The 22,220-nt window shown below is 34.9% G+C and overlaps 1 long non-coding RNA gene across 1 annotated transcript in view; it reads left to right on the plus strand.

Moving 5' to 3' along the window:
* LOC126947552 (uncharacterized) overlaps positions 1-22,220 on the plus strand; it is a 74,916-nt gene that overhangs the window by 46,572 nt on the left and 6,124 nt on the right. Inside the window, exons 2-3 of the long non-coding RNA XR_007723121.1 lie at positions 5,730-5,823; positions 6,851-6,902. This is a non-coding gene — a long non-coding RNA (uncharacterized LOC126947552). The remainder of the gene's footprint in view (positions 1-5,729; positions 5,824-6,850; positions 6,903-22,220) is intronic.

Below are 22,220 nucleotides of genomic sequence, written 5' to 3' on the forward strand. Positions count from 1 at the left end.
CCTAAAATAGAAAAATTAAAATCCACATTGGAGACAGTAAAGAGCAGGAATAAAACTGCAAAACTTGAACAAGTAATAATAAACTTAAGAAGCTCTCCCAGTGTTCTAAATAAAAGGATTTAAAACTTTAGAAAATTAAAAATATAGAAAGCATAAAATAGAAACTAAAAGTTGTGCTTATTAAGATAAAGCAGAAAAAAATGTATGAGAGACTAATCAAAAACATAAGACAAAACCATTTTCTTGGTATTGGTCTTGGCAATGGCGGTTTGAATATGACATCAAAAGCACAAGCAATGAAGGTAAAAGTAAGAAAGTGGAACTACATCGAACTAAAAGTTTCTGCACAGCAAAGGAAGCAATCAACAATATGTAAAGGCAACCTACAGAATGGGAGAAAATATTTGTAAACCATATACTGAAAAGGGATTAATATCCACACTATATGGTGATTCACCCAACTCAGTATCGAAATAACAAACAAAACACACATACTACACATGCAAAATAAATAAACCAAAATAAATAAACCAAAACTATCCCTCCAGAAAACTATCCAAATAACCAATTAAAAAATTGGCAAAGGACCTGAATAGGCATTTTTTCAAAAAAGATATATACATAGCCAGTGGGTATATGAAAAGGTGTGCAATATCACCAATCATCAGAGAAATGCAAAGCAAATTGTAATGAGATCTCACCTCACACCTGTTAGGATGGCTATTGTTTAAAAAGATAAGAGATGAGGCTGGGTGTGGTGGCTCACGCCTGTAATTCCAGCCACTTGGGAGGCTGAGGCAGGAGAATCGCTTGAACGTGAGAGGCAGAGACTGCAGTGAGCCAAGATCTCACCACTGTACTCCAGCCTGGAGACAGAGCAAGTCTTTGTCTCAAAAAAAAAAAAAGACAAAGAAAAAGATAAAGAAAGGTAAGAAATGATAAGTGTTGGTGAGGCGTATGGAAAAAAGGGACGCCTTGTACATTGTTGGTGGTTATATAAATTAGCACAACCTTTATGGAAAACAGTAAGTTTCCTCAAAAAGTTAAAAATAAAACTAGTTTACAATCCAGCAATTCCTCCTCTGGGTATAGATGTGAAATAAGTAAAATCAGTATCTTGAGGATATATATGCACCCTCATGTTCATTGCAGCATTATTCACAATAGCCAAGAGACTTAAAGTTTTCACTGACAGATGAATGAATGAAGAAATTGGTATCCAAATACAATGGAATATTATGCAGCCATAAAATGGAGAAAATTGTGCCATTTGAGACAACATGGATGAGGACATTAAGCTAAGTGAAATAAGCCAGACATGGAAAGAAAAATGCTGGGTGATCTTAATTATACATGGAATCTAAAAATGTTGAATTCATAGCAGAGAGTAGAACAATGGTTGCTAAGGATTGGAGAGTGAGAAGGGATTGGGGGAAGTGGGTGAAAGGGCACAAACCTTAAGTTATGAGTTGATTAAGTTATGGGGATCTAATTACAGCATGGCAACTATTATTAATAATACTGTATCATTTACTTGAAATTTGATAAGAAAGTAGATTTTAAGTATCCTGGTAACTATGAGTGGTGTTCGATATGTTAATTTGATTGTGGTAGTAATTACACTGTGTAAATTGTGTAATTATTATATATATAAACGTTATATAGGTACACATATATTTGATGTTATCATTTGATATATAAATGTATATACAAATGTATATATATTTGATAGATATAAATGTATGTACATTTATATATACACATTTGTATATATACACACATTTTATATATATATACACACACACACATCAAATCATCAGGTTGTACACCTTGAATAAACACATCTTTTACTTGCCAATTAAATTTTTTTAATAAAAAAAGGAAACAGCAAGGGTCATTCATTTGCAAAAAATAAAAATAAAATAAAAGCAGAAGAAAGGGAAAGAAAAGAAAAAGAAAATAGAAAAATATTTCCATTTCTATAAGGTAAAATTGACTTGAGGCTGCAGATTTAAAGTGGCCCCATATATTCCAGGAAAAATGAAATGAGTAGTAAGAGACTCACAAATTCTGTATATATTTAGTTAGGAGAAATGATGTACAAATAACATAAAAAAGAACAAATTCATACCTGTCTCAGACTTTAATTGTACAACACTAAATTGTAAACAAGAATGCCTGTAGAATTTTTAGAAGAAAAAATTGCAACCTGGAAATTCTATGTGCAGCATTATTACCAATCTAGTTTGAAAGCAACATAACAACTATGTGTTTATGGCTTCTGAAAATGTACTATTTGTTTTTGCTTTCTGTAACTAAAAATATACTTAAGTTAATTACACAATATAGAGAAAAGTCTGGTATTCTTTTTTTCTGAGGTAAAATGGTAAGGACTCAAGATTCATACACTCATCTAAGATGTCATTCCTATGTAATGACAACAGAAGAATTTTCTTAGGTTTGAAAAGCTCTATTAAACTTGAGACTTACATATTCTTGTAGAAAAAGACATTCTTTAGTCACTTTAAGAAACTAAAAATAGTAATCTGGTAATATAAAAGGACTGATTATCTTTTTAAACTTAAAGCTACATAATTGGATGAAATACAAACAACTGTAGTAGTATTCTTATTCACTTGAATGCAAAGCTACAAAATTAAATGTTGATATCAGAAAAAAATATTCAAATCAAAAATCATTACTGGACACTGGATGGTTATTTTATATTGATAACTCTACTAATACCTTAAAACAGAATAAAAATGTTAAGCATTATATAGAGATGTTTACCAATAAAATGACTACTGACTCATACAAAACTCTTCTACCTTACTGAGATACAAATATAAATCAAAATAACCATATATCATTTTCACCCTTAAATTGCAAAATCTTAAGTAATTTTGTGACTCCATTCATTTGAAGATCCCATGGGAAGGAATTGTTGTACATGTACATTGAATGAAACTCTGAAAAGCAGTTAAATAATGTACATAGAGTCATTCTATCTCAAATCATAATGAAGGAAGGAATGCTAAGGCAACATCTAAAAAATAATAAATACTTCTGTGTAATGATGTTCATCATAGTTTATTTATAACGGTGCAAAACTGGAGACAAATATCACTGGAAGAGAAGGGTTAAAGAAATTACTTTCCATATACAAAATGCATCATTATGTAGTTATTAAATAGATGTTTTTGAATAGTTATCATTGCATTGAACAATGCTTACAGTTTAAGACAAAGCTGATTAATCCTGCTGAATAATTTTATAATCATACTATCACTACGTAAAAGTACATATAAAATGTCAGGAAGAAAATATGTTGTGGTGACCACAGTTGACACTGAAAGGTAAAAGTACAAGTAATTTCTTTCCTTCCTCTTAATACCTTTCTACATGCTCTAATTTCCTACTTCCGATGTGAATTATCTTAATGAATATAAGATATAAATAATTAAAATGAAAGAAAAAATTACTTTTTTTCATTTCCAATTTCTTCCATTTTTAAGGCATCCTCAAAGATTGTGGTGGTTTTGTCATTGACTCTCAAGTTCTTTTGCTCCCCTGATATGTGATTTTTCTGAGACTGGAGGATTACAAAGGCTTTATATTTTCACACTATCTCCTAACCTGTCTTGCTTTTCACCTTCCTCCTAACCACGTTTGCTATCCTTTTGCCATTTTGGAGAACATTCTCTTGGTTGGAGAAGGTGGAAGCTAAATAGGAGTCAATTAGTTTTCTTTTCCTTTTGTCATCTGTTACTGTTGTACCATGTGTTACCCATAGCCTGCCTTCCCTCATCTTCTTCTGACTCTGAATTTAGCAAAAAGAAGAAAGGTCCACTATTTTGTCTTCAGAAAGTTTTGCAAACTTGAACTCACTTTGAATATTCAACCTCCTTCTTAGAGATTCAAACCAATCTTCTAATTTAATCCTTAGTTTTATTTTCCTAATTTCTCCCTGAATCCCTTTCCTGTGTTCATTGAAAATCTGAGCCCATCAAAGAGTGTCCTTTGCAACTACAATGAGTTTTGTTGTTGTTGTTGTTGTTGTTTTGTTAATATGTGGCCCTTAAAACCAGATCAGTCCATTCACCAATCATTCACCATTGAATGATTATACTTTGGGGCCATATTTACCAACTGTTTTCTCTCTTTGGTCACTTCCTTTTATGCTAACTGCTTTGTATCTTATGTTACTTTCCCAAACTCTGGGTGCTTGTACATGGTTCACATACATACCTTCACAGGCCTAGCTGGTAAAAGGTGGAGAACTGGAAAGCCCAAAGCACACTTACAGGGAAGGCAGTCATTACTTACCCATTACTTAGCCACCTCCGGCTCATTGCCATGCAGGACTGATGGTCCATTGTGGTAAAATCCTCTGATTTTAAAAAAGATGCTGAAAATCTGAGTGTGTGTGCCCGCACGCCTGTTTGTGGGGAAGAAAGAGAGAAAGAGAACAAAAGGAGAAGAAAGAGAAAGAGAAAGAAAGGAAAGGAGGAAGGAAAGAAGGAGGAAAAAATGAAACAAGGAAAGAAAAAGAAGAGAAATCTTTATAATTTTAATATAAGTAGTTAATAAATTTTTTTTTCATGTCAACTGTCCACAGAAATTACAAAAACAAAACTTTGTATGCTAAATTTGGTTTGAGACCTATAGGTTTTAACTTCTTATACCTACTTGAATTTATTTTCCTACTCTATCCCTCTTAGTCCTGGCATTTGGATTTCAACTTTCTTAAAGTATCTTCCATAGCTCTATATCCCACAACATCTTGGTGTCACCAGCTCACAAGGCTCATCTGTGTGTGTGTGTGTGTGCGTGCGTGTGCGCATGTGTATATGAAGGAAATAGATATAGATATTGATATTTGACTTGTTTCCCAACAGTGTCCTCTTGCCTGGTATCTTTATGATCACAAAGCAAGAACTTACTTTTATTGAGTATCCACATATACAGGATTCTCAGTCACAGCATGGCTCAGGACATAAAACAGGTTATGGAAACACGAACTCTCAGGTGCTAGAGTGTCGTGGACCCTTCATCTTCCCTCCCACCCTTGCTGCCATGGCCACCTCTGTTCTAAGGTCTACTCATTTCTTCATTGTTTATCTTGACCCTAACCTAGCACCTGAATCTTGTTAACTGAATTTGGTCCCCTCATTTTGACCTTTGGTCTTTTCTAGGGACATGACCTTTAAATTGCCTCTGGGTGCTCACTTTTCTTCATTATTGTAGGTTACTACAGCAACCCCGATTCCAGTACTGGATGATGTGGATGATTTCATAAGTGAATATACTCTAACATCCAGTGAAAGGAGATCCCTCCCAAAATCTTCAGTAATCAATTCTGTGTATATTAGAGAATGTACCTTTCCTACAAATTTTTCAAAAATGACTTTTCTGAAATCCAAGGTACAAATCAGTTCATATTATTGTTATTAGGTTGCGTATATTTTTGCTAACCGCTGTCCAAAATGCTTTATAAGTAGTAACTCATTCAATTTCAAGAACAACCCAATGAACTAGTTATGATTATTTTCAGAAGTAGAAACTGAGGCACTGAATGAGTAAGTAACAGGCATTCAGCTAGCATCAGAGGTAGAATTTGAACCTGACAAGTTGGGCTTCAGAGGCATAGTCTTAACAACCACACAATATTATCTATCTCTCCCTACCTTGTTATAAACTCAAAGATGACATCATTACTTTCTCCCCAGGTTCCCATCATTTCTACTGCTTTCATCAGTTCTCGTGCAGCAGAATGAGGTCCCAACAGGGTTTTCTCTCATTGCTGCCTCCACCCTCTGCCTTGTGAGCAATGAAACTAATCAGCTCAGTAGGGCGTGCTAAGAACTTTTTGATGCTCCACCTTTAGCAGAATCAGGCTTCCAGCAGCTATATTGATAGTTGAAGCTACTTCTACTTGCTTCAGCACCAGTTTTGTGCTTTATTGATTATTTACTTTTTATCCCATAGCTCTAAAGTGTTCTTCGAAAACTGCATTGATATATATACTTTTATTTTTAACTCAATCCTACTCTTCTGCTCTATACATTGTCATTTATGTCCAGGTTAAACTGTGTTTATACACAATGCTACTTCCGCCCTTCTTTATTTCAGAGTCTCTCTGACAGACCTTATTCACTTACTTAAGGTTTAAATGGAAACATATTTCTGTGGTTTCAAAATCTTTATTTCTGAGTCCACATGGAGTCCCAAGCTGCACACGAACTCGTGGAAGTAACTCCTGGCCCTATTTTCCCACAGGCACCTCAAATGCAACACTTCCACAACTGAACTCATAATCTCTCCTCCATAACTGCTCCTTTTTTCTCCCAAGTTTACCAACTATCTGGTTGTCTCACCTAAAAATATTGGCTCCATTTCCCTGCCCATCTTCATGAGAAACACATGAAAAGAGTAGTTGGTGATCATCACACCCATTTTCACATCTCACACACTGTTCTTTGCTCAAGGAGACCTGGATAATCACCTAACTACAACAGTGAGTGTCACCAATACCTTCCATGTTGCCAAGTCCAACAGTCACTTTTCTGTCCTTATGTATTTTATCTCTTAGGCACCTTCGATGTACTTATTCACTTTTTTTCCCCTCTTGATTGTTATGATGCCACACTGTTGAATTTCTTATTCTCATATTGGTTGCTCATTTCAGGTTTCTTAGCTGACTTTTCCTTGCATTGACCTCTAAATGTTTAAAGTTTCTCCAGCTGAGTCCTTCAGTTTTATGTTTGTTTGTTTTTTAATTGTTGCCATAAAAAAATTGCCACAAACTTAGTGGCTTAAGACAGCATAAATTTATCTTACTGTTCTGCAGGTCAGAAGTCTGACCCAGACCTCCCTGGACTAACCTCAAGGTGTCATCAGAGGTGTGTCCCTTTCTGAAGGATCTAGAAGAGAACAATTTTCTTGTATTTTCCTGCTGTATATTCAGAGTTAGCAACCAAATACCTATATATTTAACTTTAAGGATCTTACTTAGGTAAACGCCTAATAGTCACACTCTATTAGAGTGGTTAACAGAAATATAACTAAAATGATGACTTTGTCTGTACTTCAGGTTTTATATATCTATAATTGTTCAAAATAAATTAATTAGGTACGTATAAATAGAATAATTATGTTTATAAATAAACTTTTGATGTAACTCAAAACCTTAAAATTATGTTATGCTAAATTAAATGATAAATACTAATTAGATATCTGAGTCATTTTCAAATAAGACAAAATACTAAAACATAAATTATCAAACACAAATATAAGTTTGTTCTTGGCTTCTTAAATTTCACAGAAAGACTAAATATATTTGGTTTTTATTAATACATGTAAAATTACGTTATGGGAAAAACATATTCCTAAAATTATAAAATAGCCCTCACATAGAAACCACTGACATGTGACAGACAATTCAAAATTTCTTGCTTCCTAAGTTTTAACTAAAAATTAAGATTGCCAAGAGTTAAAAATTAAAATTAATATAGAATTCTGTATACAAAATGTACCCGAAAAAGATGTGGTTTTGGCTTTAAAAACTATTTAAATAGACATAAAGTATGTATTTTTAAAAAACAAAAATTTTGTCTAATTCAGAGGTTATTTAAAGGTTGTTTTTAAAATATGGGTTTACAAAACAAATAAAAACAAGATTTAAGAAATCATTAAGTAAAAGGAAAAGATAAAAATGTTATATGTATGAAAATATATTTTGGGTATCAAAAAAGGTTGTAGAAAGAAAATAATTTAAAATAAACAGTAATAATATATGATAACTTTTTGTCCTAATGTAAAATGACTGGTCAAATTTTAAAAAGTATAGGAAAAAACAGAAAATACACACATGTCATGAAAAGTCTAAGTCACAAAAGGTTTGGAAAGGACAAATTTATAGAGGAAATTTTGTACATGATCAAGTTGCCTACAATTAAAAGGAAATTATTTTTTTCTTTCTAAATATTGAGCTTTGATATTAAAACTACACTAATACTAAAGTATAAATTTGGTCCCCTATATTAGAATAGCAAGGTTTTCCTAAAGTATTAATCTACTCAGTAAAACTTGCAAGAGGTTTTGATTTAATTCTAAAGTCTGTTTTTTAAAAAATAAACTTTTCAACCATCTCCTAAACTGTGGATTTACAGTTACAAGCAATGTTTTTCTTGATTCTATACTCTTGGCTTCTCTTGATGTGTCTAAATTTTTCTATGTAAGCAGGAAATTTCCCACGCATTTACTAAAAGCCATGTATTTCCCTACTTAAGGTACTACTTTTCTTGTTTGCATTCTTCTGTCATACGAGATACACTAATGACCTTTGGACACACACTCTTCCTATGTCTGATTAAATTCATCAGGTTTGACTTCCAGATTGCCTAAATGAAATTCTCATAAAGAGAAGCATCACACTACAGGAGGTATTTCTGAAGCCTCTTTGGTAACTGGTCTAAAAAACAGATTTTTATGCTTTATCAGAATTTCCTGTGTTGTCTTTATTGATTACTTAGGAAAACTGAGATTGGAAAGGGTTAAGATATTAGAAAATATATATCCATGAAATGTCTGTGTTACATTTAAAGTCTTTGGTTATCACTCTGGTTAAATACATGGCTATTACTTCATAGGGACTTATGCTATTTTGATCAGGTGTTTTAAACATTTTGGCATCTTTGACAGACTTCCTCAGTATCAAAATTCTAAGTTACGTCTTTCTGATCTAAACTTAACTTTGGGATTTTCCAGTTGAGCCCCCGGAAAGCCTCAAAGGATATATTTCTCATCTTGTAAAAATATTGAATGAAGAGGTTTATTTGGTAAATTGTATGGAAAACATTGTCAAATGAAAAGTAACGCTATATTTTCTTTTGATTACATTTATGAGTATGTTCTTAATATAAACGTCCCCAAATTATATAAAACTCTTAAAAATCTAATATGCCATCAGTCATAACTCTGGTTGTGATGTTGATTGCCACATAAATAACTCAATTTCCTTGTCAATTGATGATTGTAATGAACTTCCATCAGATTTTTAACAATGCTATTCTAAGTCTCTGTCATCTAGTTTTAATTCCTCTCTAAAAGCATTTACAGTCAGATTCATGGAAAAGACTCTAACAAGTATGCTTAAGTATAGATTTCTAATAAGTTTAAAACCAATGTACTAAATAAAAAAATTTCTAAACTCTAAGAACAGATACATTCATAAAACTGAGTCAAAATCAAGCAAAACAAAAATTAGATGACATTTTAACTGGTGAAGTTAATGTTTTTAAATGAAGGCTTTCATTTAAAACAGAGTTTATGACAGTTTTGTAAATCATACTTTTGTGAACAAAGGCAAAAACATTTACTTTTTCTCCCTATTTGATCTTCCTAAAATTCAAAAACTATTTTTGAACATCCTTATGGCAATATGGTTATTTACATAAGTTCAATAAAAATCAACTGTCTTTTTCATAACATGTTACAATTGGAAACATCGGTTATATTACCAGGGTTTTGACTGAAATATCGTATTTCAAAATGCACATAAAATGCCCAACTTTAAGGATTCTCAGCCTTACAGTAAGAAAATAAAAATTGTCACTTTCTGACAGATCCAGAAATCTTAAGACTGTAGATGAAATCTAAAGTCAGCCTTGGTTTGGCTTTCTAGACTCAAGAGGTTTTTAAATCTGAGATTCCTATGTGATCAATATAAAGGAAAAAGTTGTCTCTTTTAAAAAAGCTATATTATATCTGTTATTAGATTGTTTATTAAAATAAACCTCTACACATTGTTTTCAAGTTCTTGCTATCTAGATTCTGAATTCTTCTAGATTCCTCAAACTCATCTTTTTCTACAAAATTACCAAAAATGGAAACTGCTCCTTTCCTGAAGCTCTAGGAGCTAAAATTAGATAAATTTTAAGGGATAAGTCTTGCATCTGGCATATGGACCACATAAAAAGTTCACCAAACCACACAATGACATAACCAGAGATATTCAACCTCCAAACAAAATGAGAAGTTAATGGCTTCATGCTATAGATGACATTTCCAAAGCCTTCTAAGCAAGACTGCATATCATGAGACTCTTACTCCTCTTAATCCTTACCTTTTTCACATGGAAAGATAATAGTATAATTAAAATTTTACAATCAATAGCTTCTGCTGGTAACTTGACAACACCTGACCCAACAGATCCTTTAGTTCTCTTAGTGGGTAACTTTGGCAACATACCTAAGACAATTGTTGTTCACTTTCTGCTTTAGTTTAACTCAGTCATGAGATACTAGAAAATAAAATTCTATTATTGATTGGTTAACATTTTAAAGTCTGAGCTATTACTAATGCTACATGCTGTACCTGAACAAATTTCTCTGAGAAAAGAATATACACAAAATTTAAAACATTTAGGTCATGTCTATTGCCTTTGAAAGTGCCTGGCCACTGCTCCTACCATTATTATTCACACTGCATTTCATTGCAGCTTGTCTGAACAATGCTGGGCCAACACTGTGCTGTTCTTAAGCTGCTCTGCTTTGCCAAAAATTGCCGTGCCTCTGATACATCAGTTCTCCTGATGTGGCAAGATCAGCTTGCATTTTCTGCTAAACTCTTCTTCCTAACCTATGTGCTACATTTCTGTATATGGGTCTTAAAACATTGTTATTTTAAACTACCAGTTTCTTAAGAAAACAGTTATTTCTGATTTGCAGCTTTCTCTCTCCAAGCAAAACTTGTTAACCAGAATCTTTGGATCATTGCTCCCCCCGCCCCTCACAAGCATCCTTACTGGGAGAATAAGTTGAGGAGTAGATGATGTTCTATACTCAAAATTATCCCCTTCTAGGATGCACCCATGGTAAATGGACCACATGCACGTGTCTGAATCCCTCTTTTAATAGGAATGCTCTTCCAGAAAGCCCCTCAGTGCCACGGGCTTCCCGACTCTCCTTCCATTCATGCTCAGCTGTTCTAGCTCATATTTAACAAAACCGTTGAAAAAGCTGCATGTAATCCTCATTCTATCACGTGGAATCAGTTGCTACTGATGAATTCCTTTTTTTTTTTTTTTTTTTTGGTAAAGTTCAAGGGTGATTCATCATATTGTTTTGGACAGTTTTTAGCTTAAATGCATTCTAAGTGACAACTGTGGACAATAGTCTGGTTATACTGGGTAAGTAGTACCTACTAAGGAATGATGCTATAAGCCTTTTATTCCTCCCTCCTTCACTCTCTGTCTCACTCTTTCCTTTTCCTCCTTCCTTACATTTTTCTTCTTTGAATAAATAGTTTGTTGAAAGCAGCATAATTCCACATTAGCCTTGTCGGCCATATGAATGGTTAACACGGTTGCCTCAATATGGAGTCGTCTACCACCCTGTGAGTTGCTTTTTCCTTGGTTGGTGATGGATAACTCCCATACGCTAGAATCTGTGGGTCGTCACTATTATTGTGGCAATGCTGAAAGAAGCCAGTGTTTCTTCAAAGGTTGAACTTCACCCTCTATGATGTGTTTCTCAATCTTTCTTTCATTATCATGCTCCACTTCCTGCCCACTCAAACCCCTAGAAGGCTTTTTAACTTTTTATTCCCTAATCACTTCCCTTCTCCCCCTTGAAATTTTAATACCACAATATGTTACATATCTGTTGGTTTATGCAATGTTGTCTGCCAACCATTGCAATAAATACGTTTTATTTATTTCACCACTCCTTCCTACCTCTGCTAAGAACCAGTTTTTTACCCATGGGGCAATATTAATCTTCATAGAGAATTTATGCTTTCTGGAAAAAAAAAACAAAAAAGCTCTGATAATATTGTCTTTTTTTCTTCTTTTGGGAGAAAGGCAGTTTGATATAATAAAAGGATTAGAGACTTGGGAGTCAGAGAAGATGGGGGTTCTGTTTTTGCCATTACCAGCTGTGTGATCTTGGGAAAATACCTCTAAATCTTATTTCATAAGCAGTAAAATGTAGGAAAGTATACTTAATTCATAAGGCTGTTTGGAGATTAAATTTGGAATTCCTGTGCTATCTTTAGCATAGTGACACTCACATAAGTATAATTCCCCAGTAGTTACTCTAGGTTATACCGGTCAACTCATCAATTTCTCGATGCCGATTACCGTCTATCTTCTTGAAATCATGTTATTCCTGGATTAATTCACACACTATCGCATATTCATTTCCATAAGATGTTACAACTTAGTATAGACATTCTTCAAACTGGTTCATTTTCCCTCTGGAAGGAAAAACAGCTTGCATTTAGTTAGAGCTCACAGAACCCAGATCATGTTGGGTAGAAAGTTAAACAGAATGCACACTCTGTAGGTTAAGGAAAAAATTCCACAAGTATTCGTATTTCCTGGGTCTGGAACTGAACAATAACTTCTTAGATCTTTGCTAGAAATTTTGGAGTCTGCTCAGTAAAATGGACACTATGGTAGTCCCTCCTTATCCATGGGGGATACATTTTAAAACACCTGGGATACTCCCTGAAACTGTGCATAGTACCAAACCCTACATAAACTATGTTTTTTCTATGCATACATACCTATTATAAAGTTTAATTTATAAATTAGGCCCAGTAAGATATTAGCAACAATAATAATAAAATAGAAAAATTATAACAACATACTGTAATAACAATGATGTGAATGTTGTCTCTCTCTCTCTTAAAATATCTTATTATACTGCACTCACCTATTTTCAGACCTAGGTTGACTGTGGGTAATTAAAACCTCAGAAAGTGAAACCTTGGAGAGACTATTGTGATTCTAGGAGTTCTTAAGGGTATGCCTTTTCAAACTTCTTAATCCTTGCTACTGAGACTTTGATTCAAAGACCAGCAGCTCCAGCATTCCCTGGGAACTTATTAGAAATGCAGAGTCTCAAGTCACACCCAAGAACTACTGAATCAGGATCTTCATTTTAATAAGGTTCCCAGCTGATCTGTATGCATTGTAAAGTTTGAGAAGCACTTTGCATAATCACTTTTCTTCCTCTAACTGCATCCGATAATCTTTTAATTAACACTATTTGAAAATATTACTACTTATTCATACCTATTAATGCTATTAACTAAATACTAAGCCTAGCCTTCATCAGTAAATCTTGTACCGTAAAAGTTGTACACTGGCTACACCCATAGAGTGATTCTAAATTTTAGTTATGAGGGTGTGCATAGGGGCTCATGCCTGTAATCCCAGCCCTTTGGGAGGCCAAAGCGGGTGGATCACCTGAGGTCAGGAGTTCGAGACAAACCTGACCCATATGGTGAAACCTTGTCTCTACTAAAAATACAAAAAGTAGCCAGGTATGGTGGTGGGCACCTGTAGTCCCAGCTACTCGGGAGGCTGAGACAGAATTGCTTGAACCAGGTGGTGGAGGTTGCAGTGAGCAGAGATTGCACAACTGTACTCCAGTCTAGGTGACAGGAAGAGACTTCGTCTCAAAAGAAAAATAAGTAAATAAATAAATAAATAAATAAATAAACTTTAGTTATGTTTATAACTTACCTGAGAAGCCTACTAAAAATGCAGATTCCAGGAGACTACCCACAGAAATTAGTATTCACTAGATTTATGATGATGTCCAAGAATATGAATTTTCTATAAACATGTAAGTTTTTTTTTAATGCAAGTGATTTGTGGACTGGACTGTAGTTGATGATATATGGCATCACACTATTTAATTTAAAAAGGATCTTGCTGTTTCTTATTCCTTTAATCATCATGAGAGTTGCTGGTCACTATGCAGGCATATCTGGTGGGTAGAGAGCTTAGGCAATGTAGACAAAGCCAATTTCTTAGAATACTTACTCATCTCACTGTAATATTGTTAATATTTTCTCTGATGTTTTAACACTGCTCTGGGAAAGAACATGTGAGACTGGCTGAAGCTGCAGAAAATGTATTGCAATACTTATTAGTGAAGGGGAGAAATTTTCATCATTTAGTCCCTCTTTAATCAATGACCACTGCCAAGACAACTAATATTTATTATAATATTTATAACTTCTCTTGTAAGTATGTAGGGGAGGGGATTGTTAAAAATCCAGATACATCACAATGCTTTGAAGAGAATTTCAAAGAACGTCTTACCTAGCTGTAAATATTATTTTGTAAATGCTGGGCAGTAAATGGTTAATTCATAGACATAGCATTTTCCCATAACATTTTGTGCTAGAATTAAGGTATCAGGTAAAACATATTGAAAGTCTTTCAGAAATTGATGCACAAAGCAGAAAACACATTAATAGGAGTACAAGAGACAATTTTAGAGATAGCAGATCATCTTTCCCATCTTGCTTGAGAAACAGATGCTGAATAACCATCATGTTACACAAAGTCTCCTTCAGAAACACTAAATGTAATTAGGAGTAACTGCTACTTGGAGAAGGAAATAGTATAATAATAAGAGGGTTGGTGGCACATATTAAATGGAAGAATTACATAATCCTCTGTATATTTAATATTACATAAAAGGTTTTTATGTGCAGTGAGAGAGCCCATCAGATAAGAGAGCTTGGTAAATGAGCACATTTGACATTGAACCATGTTGAGGGTCGATATCGAGAATTTGACTTTGTTTATTGTTGTTATTTTCAATTTTTGTGACAAACATTGAACTACTGATTACACGGGGGGCATTATTTTTTGTGTTTTTTAAAAAATGATTTATTTTAACTTTTATTTGCCTTTCAACATTCCAGCCACCATTGGGGTTTCTTAGATATCAGAACTAGACTTAATCAGTAGAAATTATGAAAATAATAACTTTTGAGTATCTGTCTGTATCTGTTATCTAACTATCATCTCTCTCTCTCTCTCTCTCTCTCTCTCTCTCTCTCTCTCTCTCTCTCTCCCTCCCTCCCCCTATCTACCTAGCTATCTATTGGAAGGAATTGAAGATTCCTCCAAGGTCCCTTCTCCACTTCAAGCCAATTTGATTAATAAGATTCTGAGGGCATTTCTGGAATCTATTTTAAAGGTAATATGGCAGCAAAAAGGAAAATGTAATAATACCACAGGAAGTAATATAAGGCTAAGTCAAGAAAGCTGTGGGTCATAGGAGCAGATGGACTATTTAGGAACAGACCTAGGAAGGAGACTATAAGCCCCAAGAAGGAACGTTTTCCATCATTAGTTGTTAATGAAAAGAGAGTAAAAATACTCTTATGCATCATCCCAGTTCCCATGATGTTTTGATTGTCTTTTCTATAAAGAGACTGTTTTAAGAAGTAAGATTACTAGCAGTGCATCCAAGGGACAATAGCTGGTTTACCTAAATCTTACTGTGATTGGTAAAAAATCACACAAGGTCCAGGGTAAGTAATGAGGTTGACATATCTTTAGGTGCATCTTTGTTACAAGTTTTGGATCAGCTTTAAAGAAATTGTCCTTACCTTGGCTAAACAAAGAGACAGTGTTTTATCTTTTTATTTTCCAAGGTACGTGTCTTTTCTTATCCACAGCTAATCAAACAGAACAATTACATCAGCCTTGCAGATTTTTAAGATGCTAGGCTTTATACCTTCCAAACAACACTTTTTGTCACCAGTGATGTTTACAGTAAGACTAATAGTGGGGAGCTTAACGGAGAGTTCTTTCATGGCCTCTCATATGTCCTTGCTTACTGGCTATCAGCGTGACCAAAGAGACTCCAGTACATTATTGCTGACACGGCTTCATTCAAACTGTAGAGATGAGATGTCTCCATAGGCACACCAGCTACAAATATAAACATCTGTTGGGTCTATGCAGAAGATAAAGTAACCTCTTAACAAAGCAAAAAAAAAAAAAAAAAAAAAAAAAAAAAACTCCAAACATATGGGTAAGGTGTAGATCTAAGGAAGCCCGAATAAGACAGTTTAAAGTTGGGTTTTTAATTAGATTGGGTTTGTTTAGAACATCCTTAGAGTGGTTCACTAGGTGAATTTAAAAATAGAAGTATGATAAGATTGGGTAATATTAAAAAAGAGACAGAGCAATGAGACTGAGACTCAGAGAAATTTAGGACACTTTGCTAACTGTATATAGAAAGTAGCTTTGGAAAAGTACATAGAGTTTCTCCTACAGTTCTTGGCAGTCTTCCAAAATCAGACTCAGAGTTCTTCAAATTTGGAAAGAGAGGATTGTTTAGAGACAGGGTGTCTGTGGGGCCTCTGGGCAATAGGAATACTTTACTTTTCAAACAAGAGGTGATATGACTCTGGCATATCCATATATAGTTAGGTATCACTGTGTTGTTACAGGGAGTACTTTAAGACAGAGTCATGCTAGAATGAAGAATGGTTAATCTAAGGAATGGAACCTACAGATGAGGGTGCTAAAACAGTTTTGGAAGAGAAAAAAGAGAAGCCAAATTAAAAAGAGACCAGCGTAAGTAGCTGAGGCTATAGAAGGGCTCATGGTTTATAAAGAAATTGAAACTGAAAAAAAGCAATTACAAAATAAGCTTCACTGCAAGGCCACACAGCTCTATCAGAGGATACAAATGCTATTGAACTCATGGGGTAGTTTAGTTTTATACAATAAGGAAATATTGCTTGCCTTTACTTAAATCTGATATTATTTACCTCATTTAATCGCTAGTTTTCTAGGAGAGAGTCAACAGTAAATGATTAACGTGTTGTGGCATTTGTCCTCAGCAAGCCTTGACCACTGAAAAAAGCAGTGGGTAACTTCCATTAAAATCAAAGCGGCAGGCAAAACCCCAGAATGCTTTCATAGGAAGGGGCTGGGAAGCACAAGCACCATCAGTGAGGACCATCCTATCAAGATGGGGAGCATACTGTGTTTCTCTTTTCTTCCTTGATGCCTGGTACAATGCATGGCACATAGTTTTTGTTTTGTTTTGTTTTGGTAATGATTTGTGTATGTGTGTGCCCTATGATGGGTCAGCTTGATGATTTCTTGTTAATGCTCAACTGAAATCTTAGTATAATATCCTTTAAAATGTTCTTTGTGTTCTCTTTGCTGCCCTCCCCCCAACAACACATTTAAAATGGGAAAGGTATAAATAAAAGGAAAAGGAAAATAAATTAGAGTACCAAATAAAAAGATAAGAGAAACCCCGAATAAGAGTAAGTTTCTGGATAAGAAAACAAAATCACATGAGTCATAGCAGGAGCATTACATACTTAATTAAACATGATGTTTAAAAGTGGGGCAATGGGGTAAATTGGAACACGTGTGTTTGGCAAAAGGAATTCATTTGTATGCAGAAATCAGGATTGTCCTCAACTGCTCTTATAGTAAGTCTAAATTTCCATCTTTTGCCTTTGTACTTTTCCATTACACACAGGACATTATAACCAGATCAGCGGGGCAGCCAAGAGAGCAGAATTTATATTTCTAAATGAAAGTTGATAGTTAATAGCCTAGCTGCATAATGAGCCACATTTCTTGTGCAGAGTCCAAGCTTACACTGATTGTCCAAGTCTAAACAGTGACCCTCCCAAGGCTGATGATTTCCTCAGTAATCCCAGATGGCCCATGCTATCTGAGGCCCAATAAATCAACCCTATCTACAATACTTTTGCTGGGTACACGGAGAAGCAGCCACACTGGGCTTTCTCTGTGACAGTGAGGGAGGCGTGATATATACAACTTAGCTTACAGCATGTTTCCATTCATGGAGGTGTCAGATACATTTAAACCACTTTGCAATTCATATTTTAAAATGAAAAATTTACCTTAGCATAGATAATTTGTTGAAAAAAAGCAATTACAAAATAAGCTGCACTGCAAGGCCACACAACTCTATCAGAGGATACAAATGCTATTGAACTCATGGGGTAGTTTAGTTTTACACAATAAGGAAATATTGTTTGCCTTTACTTAAATCTGATATTATTCACCTCATTTAATTGCTAGTATTCTAGGAGAGGGTCAACAGTAAATGGTTAACGTATTGTGACATTAGTCCTCAGCAATCCTTGACCATTGAAAAAAGTAGTGGGTAACTTCCATTTTCTTGCATAATGTTTTCTTGCACAATGGAGGATGCAGTGATGAGAAATACAGTAATTGAGGGTGAAATTCCTTGTAATGGTGATAGTGTATGTTTATTAAGTGCTTTCTGGGAGCAAAGCATTAGGTTAAGCCCCTTTCATGCATTATACCATTTAATCCTAACAAAATTCTGATGAGTTAAATGCCACTGTAATTCTTATATTAATGAAACAGAAACTGAGGTTTATAAAGGTTAAATAACCTGCTCAAGTAGCAGAACCAGGATTTGAACCCTAATCTTGTCTGATGCTAAATCCCATGCTTTTACCACAGTATATTTACTTTGCTTCAAAATATAATTGAGCAAAAGAAACCTAAAATTTGTTTGTAGGCTCTATCTGGGTAATACTTTAATATCTTGTATCAATATAACATGCCTCTTCTAAAATTCAGCAAATTCTAAGACTCATCTTGTTGAATCCCTTTTGCTCCCGTGTGGAAAAGAAGAGAATAGGGGATGAACCCTCTTCAGTGGTAAATGACTATCCTCTTTGCCTCTCACATTTGACCTATCTCTTCAGGCTCATGATAAATGCCATCTTTCCAAAGTAAACTCTTCCGGAACTACACTCCCACCAAAGTCAATATTAAGCATTTTTTTCCCACACTGTCCCCACCATGCTTTATGGATATATTCTCTTCTCTGAACCTCTCCACAGATTTCTAGGGGACAATGTCTGTATCTTACTTGTAGCGTTATTACCAAAACATAATGACAGGCCAAAAAGAGATTTCGAAATTGAACTCAATCTTATTTAGAATATTCTGCTTCTATTTCATGTACTTTAGTGTTTTTGTTTGCAATTTTAAAGTGCCCAAGAAGTGAGAGGAAAGAACAAAGGCCAACTCAATTGGTCGATTTGTACAAAATAACTTGAGCCCTGGCCAGGTGTCTATGCTGTTGAATCATTTGTCACATGGCTCCCAGGTGAGAGTACTCTGATGATTCTGTTCAAATTCATCACAATAGGGTGGAGAAGCACCACAGAGCACAAGTTGTGCTGATGATGGTTTTTCAATGCATCGTCCTTCATATTTGCCAGAATTAATTCAAGCAGTCATTCAACAAACATCATTTGTGCATTGAACAACACTAAGTTGGAGAGGGATTAGAAGACATGGTTTTCAGGAGAGGAAAATTACAAAAATGAACATAATGACAGAAGTCTCTGTTTTCAAAGACTTATTTTCTATTAGCAAAAACGTGGAAGTTTGCTCCCTCCTATATTTAGTATTTATTTTGTTCGGCTTATCACAAAAGCAATTTTTATATGGATAACACTTGACAGTTTACAAAGCACTTTCACACTCGTTTATTGTTTCATTTAGTTTTCAAGATAGATCCTAATCAGCATCCTGCTGATGCTGAAAACCAAACACACTTTGTTATTTCTTGCATCCAGATTGTAGGATTTAGAGGCAACCAATGAATGGCCATGCTAAATTAAGGTCATGCTGATGACATAGAGAAAGTGCTATTCTTTGGTTGCAGACATTAGAAGATACATTTCCTAGGCTAGACTTCTGTATCTTTATAAATCAGTCCCCACTTCCATTTTTAGATCGTAGCCCAAGGAAAACAATAAACTATTTCCTGCCTTAAAAAACACCCACTTGAAATCGCAACAATTATTTCATGCTAGATCACAACTTTAAGTTTTAATTTTAATTTTACTTTTTATTATTTTACTTTAAGTCCTGGGATACATGTGCAGAATGTGCAGGTTTGTTACATAGGTATATGTGTGTCATAGTGGTTTGCTGCACCTATCTACCTATCATCTAGGTTTTAAGCCCTGCATGCATTAGCTGTTTGTCCTGATGCTCTATTCCCCTTGCCCCCCGACCCCCTGACAGGCCTCGGTGTGTGTTGTTCCCTTCCCTGTGTCCATACGTTCTCAATGTTCAATTCCCACTTATGAGTGAGAACATAGGATGTTTGGTTTTCTGTTCCTGCATACATTTGCTGAGGATGATGAAATCCAGCTTCATCCACATCCCTGCAAAGACATAATCTCATTGATTTTTATGGCTCATAGTATTCCATAGTGTATATATACCACGTTTTCTTTGTCCAGTCTATCATTGATGGGCATTTGGGTTGGTTCCATGTCTTTGCTATTGTAAATAGTGCTGCAGTAAACATACATGTGCATGTGTCTTTATAGTAGAATGATTTACATTCATTTGGGTATATACCCAGTAATGGGATTGCTAGGTCAAATGGTATTCCTGGTTCTAGATCCTTGAGGAATTGCCACACTGTCTTTTACAATGGTTGAACTAATTTACATTCCCTCCAACAGTGTAAAAGCATTCCTATTTCTCCACAGCCTCAACAGCATCTATTGTTTCCTGACTTTTTAATAATTGTCATTTCGACTGGCATGAGATGGTATCTCTATGTGGTTTTGATTTGTATTTCTCTAATGATCAGTGATTTTGAGCTTTTTTTCATGTTTCTTGGCCACACAAATGTCTTTTTTTGAGAAGTGTCTGTTCATGTCTTTTGGCCATTTTTTGATGGAGTTGTTTTTTTCTCGTAAATTTGTTTAAGTACCTTGTAGATTCTGGATATTAGACCACTGTCAGATGGGTAGATTACAAACATTTTCTCCCATTCTGTGGGTTGACTATTCATTCTGATGATAGTTTCTTTTGCTGTGCGGAAACTCTTTAGTTTAATGAGATCCCATTTGTCAATTTTAGGTTCTGTTGCGGTTGCTTTTGGCCCTTTTGTCATGAAATCTTTGCCCATGCCTGTGTCCTGAATGGTATTATCGTATTGTTTAGGTTTTCTTCTTGAGTTATTTTGTGTGTGTGTGTGTGTGTGTGTGTGTGTGTGTGTGTGTTTGGTTTTGGGCTTTACATTTAAGTCTTTAATCCATGTTGAGTTAATTTCTGTATAAGGTGTAAGGAAGGAGTCCAGTTTCAGTTTTATGGATATAGCTAGCCGATTTTCCCAGCATCATTTACTAAATAGGGAATCCTTTCCCCATTGCTTGCTTTTGTCAGGTTTGTCAAAGATCAGATGGTTGTAGATGTGTGGTGTTATTTCTGAGGTCTCTGTTCTGTTCCATTTGTCTATATGTCTGTTTTGGTACCAGTACCCCATGCTGTTTTGGTTACTATAGCCTTATAGTATAGTTTGAAGTCAGGTAGTGTGATGCCTCCAGCTTTGTTCTTTTGCTTATGATTGTTTTGGCTGTATGGGCCCTTTTGGTTCCATATGAAATTTAAAGTAGTTTTTCTAATTCTTTGAAGAATGTCAGTGGTAGTTTGATGGGAATAGCATTTAATCTATAAGTTACTTTGGGCAGTATGGCCATTTTCATGATATTGATTCTTGCTATCCGTGAGGATGGAATGTTTTTACGTTTGTTTGTGTCCTCTCTTATTTCCTTGACAAGTGGTATGTAGTTCTCCATAAAGAGATCCTTTACGTCCCTCGTTTTCTGTATTCCTAGGTATTTTGTCCTCTTTGTAGTAAATGTGAATGCGAGTTCATTTATGATTTGACTCTCTGCTTGTCTCTTGTTGGTGTATAGGAATGCTCATGATTTTTGCACAATGATTTTGTATCCTGAGACTTTGCTAAAGTTGCTTATCAGCTTAAGGAGTTTTTGGGCTGAGGTAATGGGGTTTTCTAAATACAGAATCATGTCATCTGCAAACAGAGACAATTTGATTTCCTCTCTTCCTATTTGCATACCATTATTTTTTCTCTTGCCTGATTGTCCTGGCCAGAACTTCCAATACTATGTTGAATAGGAGTGGTGAAAGAGGGCATCCTTGTTTTGTGCTGGTTTTCAAAAGGAATGCTTCCAGCTGTTGCCCATTCAGTATGATATTAGCTGTGGGTTTGTCATAAATAGCTCTTATTATTTTGAGATAAGTTCTATTGATACCTAGTATATTGGGAGTTTTTAACATGAAGGGATATTGAATTTTACCGAAGGCCTTTTCTGCATCTATTGAGATAATCATGTGGTTTTTGTCATTAGTTCTGTTTATGTGATGAATTATGTTTATTGATTTGTGTATGTTGAAACAGCCTTGCATTATAGGGATGAAGCCAACTTGATCATGGTGGATAAGCTTTTTGATGTGCTGCTGGATTCGATTTGCTAGTACTTTATTGAGGATTTTCTCATTGAAGTTCATCAGGGATATTTGCCGGAAGTTT

Source organism: Macaca thibetana, chromosome 2 (genome assembly GCF_024542745.1).
Source record: "Macaca thibetana thibetana isolate TM-01 chromosome 2, ASM2454274v1, whole genome shotgun sequence".
NCBI lineage: Eukaryota > Metazoa > Chordata > Mammalia > Primates > Cercopithecidae > Macaca > Macaca thibetana.